Source organism: Abramis brama (genome assembly GCF_963993115.1).
Source record: "Abramis brama genome assembly, chromosome: 5".
Lineage (NCBI taxonomy): Eukaryota > Metazoa > Chordata > Actinopteri > Cypriniformes > Leuciscidae > Abramis > Abramis brama.
Genome location: NC_139967.1, coordinates 43,567,434 through 43,576,185, shown reverse-complemented (window position 1 = coordinate 43,576,185; position 8,752 = coordinate 43,567,434).

Sequence of the window (8,752 nt, the reverse complement as noted above, 5' to 3'; positions counted from 1 at the left end):
ATAACAGCAGCAGATTTCTGTTCAAATGGATTGGATTAAAGGAATAGAAAATTAAAACCAGTAGGACTTAAGAAAAGATTGTCCATTCAAGTTTTCTAAAGCACTATGATTGCTCTATGTGAGGAACAAATTTAAGTCCTTATTCACTGAAACCTTGCTCTTTACTGCAGCTCTTAAATGTCATTCACAAGAAAATGCTGATGCAAGATTGCATGCCATTGTTTGTCATTTGTGTTATATCCAATTGTGGCACATCAAGTTTGAAAACGATGAATATGCGGGGAAGGTTTTCAGTGAATAATGATTTTTTTCTCACACAAAGCTATTGTAAGTCATATGAACCATTTTATAGAGCTTATTTGAAGCTCCAGATAGCCTTGTGGTATGAAAAAGAGAAGCATGAACATTCTTCCAAATTAATACTTTGTTCAAGATAAAATGTCATACAGGTTTAGAGCGACACGATGAGCATTTCCATTTTTGGATGACTATTCCTTTTGAAATTGAGTTTGAACGTGTCTTTTAAGGTACAGTGTCCTTTTTTAGAAAGCCAAAGTTATGTTGAAAAGAGGGAAGCTGAAAAATAATATTTTCTCTGAAGATGAACAGAATATCACACCTGAACATTTACATATTAGAAAACCAAATACATACGATATGATGATGGAATTAAGTGTATGATAGCAAACTGCATTCATTTCTCAAACACAACATCAAAGCGATCTCTGCAAGTGATATCTGTTGATTTACTCTTTGACAAAAAAAAAAAAAAAAAACTAGCACAACAAAACTGCACAAATCAGGCAAACCCTTTGATTATCCTTTTTAAAATATATCATTTCCATTCAAGTGTCTCAAGATGATTTTTCACCTTCCATGGTGCCTTTCATACACCATCCTCTATGGAAAAAAAAGCAAAACAAACACAAAAAACACTCATCTGTCAGTTGTTTACTGTAACTTTATGAAATGTTTGATATGAAGTGGGGCTCAAACACTAACTATAACTACATCCTCTGTAATCTGTTACTGTAGTAGTTTACCAGGGTAATTCTTCAGACATGGTGCAGATGCTCTCTTTTCTCCTATAGTGCTGTAAACACAGTTGCTTGTGTACTGATATTTTTGGGCTTGGGGACATTAAAAAAAACTCAGACTTCCTCTCTGATTATCATGTACTTCCTGCTGTATCATCGTGACTTGTTTTGGTGATGTCATTCTGTGTATTAAACTTCTCTCTTTACTATTAAAATGAGACGCTCTTCTGCTCCTGTTTTGACTGCAGTAATGCTCATGAATGTCTTCTTTGTTATTTTGTTATTGTGTGTTAGTATTTTTTTGTTCAGTGAATTCTAAGCACATGACCTACATTCATGGCCTCAATTTTACGCTTGTCCTTGCCTTATTAAAGGGGTCATGAACTGAGAAAACCGATTTTCCCTGATCATTTGACATTGGACTATAAAGTTTCAGAACTGAAAATTTCCTTGTCAGTCCATAAACTGCTCTTATTGAAACCAAGCTGCCAAAAGAGATAAATACAATGGCACAAGACAGCCTGCACAGTCAGACACGGATATAACACCTACTTCTTCAACATTGCCTCTTAGTAAAGTGATATGGACAGACTGAGAGACACTAGAATCACTTGACTAAAAATAAAATTACCTTGGCTTTTTATTTTCAAGTAGCCTATGTGAATATCTCAGTAGAGCATTCGACACAGGCTGTGCAAAAAGACTTTTATGTAAAGACTAAAGGCTCTAACAAGACAGTTCACTTGTATCAGCCACTATGAATAGAAAAAACAATAGAACAATATGGCAGAAACCGTCCTGCCTTCTAAATAAAGGAGCCATTTGCCAATTGGTGGCGTCATCGCGTCACTGCAGCCGTTAGAAGCTCCGGTTACCATAGAAACAGTCAGGTCATGTCCACAGTGGCTGGACCAACTTACCCATATTTCCTGCTTTTCAATGCATGAAATTCAAGAACTGACTCTTCACTTGTTGCCTAATATGTATATTACTTGTGTGATAATTTTAAGGCAACATGAACTGAACACTTTTTACAGTGCAACAATGGGTACATTTCAAACCAGAATTCACACAGAGAAATTGTAGGCATATTTGATATGTCTCAAGAGGAAGCCCACAAAACACTTTTTGTCAATTTGAGTTCATAAAACTGCATTTAAAATAAAAATAAGTGTGTCAGAATGAGTTGGTGTTCAACAGGGAATCCGTGTTTATATTTCAGAACTATATTAGCACTATTTCCTATGCTACTTTTCTGTATACTTTTGTATTACATTTTCTTAACATTTCCCATTAAGTTATGAAAATGTTATTTCTGAATGTTCTCTGGATCTTCATTACATTTTCTCTTGGTTATGTGACCGTTAAAGGTAGGGTCGGCAATTGTGAACAATATAAAGAGACTAGCAATAGCAAGCTAGCTTTGAAAACTTAAGATCCCACCTCCCTTCAGAAAGTCTCAAAAGCTACGCCTCCTTACCTAATGTCTCAAAGCACATAACATTGCAATAATAATGAACATAAACAACTTACAGAGCTCTGACTTGTACCACCTGCTGACTGCTGCAGATTCGTTTCGGAGTTGATTGTTGTTGACATAGAAACACATAAATCCAAGTCTGAGGTTGTGAACAGCTCCGGGTAGAACGTCACGGGTTGCCATCTCGTGATTACGGTTACAACATGGTGTGAACACAGAAGGAACAGTAAAAGGCGGCTGCTGTTTGTTTGTGGCGCTCGGTGACTGTCTGTCTACAACTCTGCATAGCCTCAAGGAACGCACTGATGACGTGTGAGGTCTGCGCGAGCAGGGTGCGTGCATGGAAATACATATGCTGACAGGCAGGTAGGACCATAGATATCATATAATAAAGGCTAGATGTCTCGTGCGCGCTGCTGGACAATGGAGGTCGACATCCGCACACGGCGGCCATCTTACCACAGGGTGCTCGCTCACTCATAACATGGTGCATGTACTTTTAAATAACCATAACTTGCTCAATTTTCTACCGATTTTCAAACGGTTTGGTTTGTTATAAACGTCAGAGATGTAGTTATGATACTGCAAACATATGAATAATTATAACAATGGACTTCCATATGAAAGAATTATAGCCACTTTAATAACGTTTGTAAGAAACCAAACCGTTTGTAAATCCGTTAAGATTTCAGCGAGATAAAAGGATTTGTGTGCGTGCTGATCACTCACCTTAATTCACAGCTTCCCTGTGGTAAGATGGCCACCGGTGATGCCGGAAGTGACTCCGCCGTAAAACATCTAGCCTTTATATGGATATCTATGGGTAGGACATCCTATGCATTCCACAGAAGATAGGTATATGTACATGTTTTAATATTTCGACCACTTCTATTGATTGCTATCAGGATGTGAAGAGAGTTTTAACCAGTATTATAAAAAGTGTTACCTATACCCTACCTTTAAGGGAACGTTCCATTTTACAAACATTATGGGAAAGTTACTTTTGAATGTTCTCTGAACATTCTGAAACTAACATTTAAAAATGTCATACGAACATCCAACTAAAATATAATCTTTTTTTTTAAAAGTTCTATAAACAATGTAGATAATGTTTCTGTAAAGTTTTGACATTATTAAAGACCAGGGCCCGTATTCATAAAGATTCTAAGAATCCTCTAAGAAAACTCTTAATTTAGCTCAAAAACTTTTACGTAGGAGTCTTAGCTTATAAGCGATTCGGGACCGATCTGAGAGCAACTCTGAGTAAGGAAAAGACAAAAACTTTCATCTTAGTGAGGAGGCGGGGTTGACCCCGTTGCTATGTATGACACAATCTTTTGAAGACTGTGATTGGTTGGTTGTCCAAGAAGGAAGAAAAAAGTGATTTTAACTATAGGGTCTATTCTAAGCCTTCACTTTGAAATTACATGCATAATTTTTCCTATTTGACCGTTCTCACACACACACACACACATTATATATGTGTATATAAATCCTTTTTTTTTTTTTTTTACCATGCTGTTAATTTCCTATAAGGTATTTGATTGGCTTAGAATGATAAAAAAAAATTCCACAATTACACTGATTGCTGGCGTGTCTATTTAAGTGGTGGTTTGAATGTTGGTTTTAATGCATCAAACATGGAATTTTCCCAGTTGCCAAATATCGTAATGTAGTGATTACTTTCATTTCTGGCGCTATGGCATTTCTGTGCTGTGTTGGAGATGTTAGCGTGTCTCTAATAAGATCAGTCTCAAACATGATCCCTGCACGATCTAATCTATAGCGTCTTATTAACTCACTGTCATCCATTGTCTGCAACACATTTCTTCTCCCTCTTCGTCTTTCTGACATTTTCTCCTCTGCTAAAGAAACTCTTAAGCCTCTTAAAAGTCCTCGTCCGTGCTCCTAACAATTTTGACCATAAGACCTCTTTTAAGGGTTAAGATGCTTTCTGAATTACTTTTTTCTTTACTAGGATTTTTTCTTTAATTTTAAGAGTAAACGCCCACATTTCTAAGAATTTTCTTCGAATTTTGTCACTAGGAGCTACTCTTTGCATTAAGATTCTTTATGAATACGGGCCCAGATAACTTTGAAAAAAACGTTCTATTAATGTTACTGGGAGAACGTTTGCTCATAACTTTAAGAGAACCTTGCCAAAACGTTTGGGAATATTCTGTGTTACGTAGCTGGATTCATAGGTAAAGAACTTTCAACAAGTCAGAAACAATAGGGTGGAAGGCATGGGCGCCTCTTGTTATGTGAGCTTCTGTGAAAAGGGCAGCATTACTTATTCAAATAGCTGTTCTAGCTGAATCTCCTCATGACATCTTTGTGTAGCTAATTTTGACAAAGCAATTAAGAAACCCACAGTGTCCAGTTGTAAATAACAAACGTAAACTGACTGTTCACTCATAGTAGAATTATTTATCACCTAACAACAAGAAACAAGAAAAAGAAAGAACATTTAAAGTACCTAGACTAACATAACTACAGCATTTACAGTAACAGTCTTGTGTTGTGCTGACATCTAGTGGCATAGATGCAACATGATGCAAATGTTACCATATAGGGCAAACACTATATAAGTACACCCCCTCTGAACATATTTATAATTTTAGTGATAACTATTACCATATTATTCATGGGAAAATGAATACAATTAAATGTATTAAACATATAGGCAACTTAATAAAACATACAATTATGTCATCGGTATCTGTAAAATATGTCAATTAGACCATTCAAATCAAATAAATCCTGGAGGATAACCTCCTTGAATGCTCTAATGTTTGATGAGGACTGTTGCTCAACATGTCTACAAAATCCCTCAATTTTGGTACATTTGGATGAAATACTTGTCTACCGCAGGAGTTTAACCTTGGGAGAGTATCATTGTCATGTTGAAAAATTGCCCAACAATGCAGATGTTTTGTTTACAAATTTTGTATTAAATGTGTGAATTCATGTCACCATTGATAAAGCACATCTCTCTATATCACATCTTTAGTACTCATATCCCCATGTAAGAACTTTACTACCACATCATTTTATTGTGGGGAACAGACACTTCTCACTGTACTTTGTGACACCATACATTTTGGATGCTTGTCCCAATTTGCATACTTATGCACTATTCTATGCTGTTTTGTAGTAAAAATACTGTGAGTGGTGTGTTCACACTGATAATTCCCCCAAAAATTTGCACTTTAAATACGCGGATGATGGACTTAAATAACCGAAAAAACAAAGTGTGGAATGTTGGACACTTCATGCAATAGCGGAGGGGAAGGGGCTTGCATAAATCTTTATTTTGATGGTATGGGCCTTGGAAAAGGAGTTTCTTGCACTTTGGCTACAGTTGGTACTTTCTGTGTGGAGAACAACCATGTACTTTACTGTGGCAGGTTGCATCTTACTGTATGAGATTAAACAGTCACTCTTTTCATAGCTTTTGGCAGCTCTGAGACATTTGTTTGCCATTTTCCTGGTCTTTTCTTAGGATAAATCACTCATCACAAAATAACTTTTTCCTTTCCAATTACAGATTATTGCCGGGATCTTGTCCACTGTAACATTACTTTTGCTACTATGTTCACCCTTAAAACATGGATTTGGTCATCCTCTTGTACCATTGTCCTATAGTGCAAAGAAATCTCCTTAACCAGTCTAGTCTAGTCTCCATGACCAGTGTTGGGGAATGCATCACAATATTGCGTTACTCCTTAAATAAAGTAACTATTTTTTATGGAAAGTAATGCGTTACATTACTTTTGAGTTACTTTTTCTCATCTGAGCTGGGCTAGCTTGTTTTATAATAACAAATGGCAAATGTAAAGGCCCTTTCACACCAGAATTGAAATGAATAAGCCTCAGTCTGAAGGAAATGCAAATTCACACCTGTACAGAAGAGGGCGCAGCTCAAACAAACCATTCTGGATTGCAGAAGAATAGGATGCAGGAGAACTGCATCTCCTGCATCATAACTTAAATATTTTGTTGTAAAGATATATGTAACGTGTTACTTTACTAGTTACTTGAAAAAAGTAATCTGATTAAAACTCGTGTTACACCCTAGCCAGCGACACTGATTACAATGGGCTCATTGTCTTTTGTCGCTCTTGTCCTGTGTAGACACGGTGTAATAAGGCATCTTTGTATATATGGTTACACTTTATTTTAAGGTGTTATTGTTGTAGTGTAATTATATATTTAAGTACTGAGTAATATTCATTAACATGTACTTACTATAGGGTTAAGGTTTGGTTGAGGGTTAGTTGCATGTAATTATGCATAATTTACTGTTATTACTATGGTAAGTACATGTAACATATGTATCAAGAACACTGTAAAATAAAGTGTTACCGTATATATCAATGGTTGTAATGTTAGCTATAGTAACAGGACTGTTTTGAGTGTCTGTTTGTCTGGAGCTGCTGGTAAATAACAACAGACTCTTGCTTGTATATACAGTACTCATGTACTGTAGGTCCATTTTTTGTTCTTCATTGTATTTGTTTGTCATCTTCGCTTTATATTGCTTCGCTTCAGCTATGATAATGAGACATCCACTCTTGCATTGTGTGTTTATGCATTTGAAGGCAGAGCAATGAAATGAGGGGTCTGTTTGTTTGGGTTGATTTCAATTATGAACAGTGTTTCTCAGAAATCGCTTACTGCACCTTTAATATTGTTTAAAAGCATCCCAGGTACATCTTGTGTTGTTGGTTAAGGAAGAGATTGTATAGAACTGTGATCTTGACAAAGGGAGACACATTTGAAGTTAAAATAAGACCATTTTGATTAAAGTTAAACTTTTTTTTCTTCTTTTTTTTCAATTCTTGAAGGCCTTTGTTTTCTCACACATTATGTTATTTTATAGTTGATGGCTTTAGGCTACTGTTCTTATAAAATGTAGAATATATAGAAGAATGAGTATATGTGTCCAGATTTTTAACTCTGTTTTTCTCAACTCCAGTCCTATGTTTTAGATGACACCACTATTGCCCACAAGGCTATGGTCATAACACATGGCTTTAACAGTGTAAGCCCATTTATCGGTCCAAATGGGGGTTTCCGCCAGAACGTGATGGTCTCTGCGTGTTACTGTCTTTCCGCATGGCAAAGTAATTTAATTCCATTTAAGCTATTATCTGACTCCATTTTATCACAACCTCATATTTAAGTTAGATTGCCAACTGGTTATTGGTCAATTAAATAATAGTTTAGCAATACATTTGATTGTTCTATTTAACTCTTTACTTAGCCTATATTTTACCCGTTCATATTAGGAAGCTATGTCGCTCAGAGGTCCTTACGCCTTGTTTAACGTGGGTCTCACGATCACAATCTCGCCAGCTTCAGTCACTAAACAGAGGTAATTGCTACATACTGTACCTGAGATCGGTCGCATTCACGCTTACACAATCAAAGATACTTTGGTATAGCCCTGTGATTGCATACACTTGATATTAAAATAACGTTTACTTCAGTAGAGGTAAGGACACTACTACAGATATAAGTCAACCAACTTTACTTGTCTTATAATAGCTTTGGATTGGCCATGCCGTGGTTTCCCACGTACACTTATCTAAAGTAACATTAAATTAAATCAGAGGTAAGACACACCCAGATTTCAAGCAGCACTTTTGCTGCCCTAAACGGAAATTCACTTCTTGTCTTTGCAAAACACATACACTTGAATTAGTGCCAAATATTAGTCGTCACTAATCTGATGCAAAACTTGCGGTAACATACGAATCCGTTTAATCTACTTGGGAAAACAATTTCAGAGTCAGTCGGAATAAAATCAAATGTAACAATTTATTATGTCAGGTAAATGTATCATGCCAATTTCATAATCAGTTCAAAGATAATAAATACAAAACACCAAATGCTCTGGAATAAAGAGAGAAGATGCGAACCTGACATTATAAAATACATGATGCAAAGTGTTTTGCATACACTCAGCATCATGGGCTAATTTGAGTTACAAATCGCCACAAGCCTTCCTCAGCATCACCCTAAATACTCAGACCAAGGCAGAAACCTCTTTTCAAATGTAAACATGAGTTCACAATGGGAATTTGAAGTAATCACGGTCCCAGACTTACTGGGGACAGAGGTTGATTTACATGGGGGCACACCCACAGCAGTTAACAAGATATCTCTAAACTCTCCACACCTTATTACCTTTTTGGTTCGTGGGAATGAGAACTTTGTACCAGTCGCA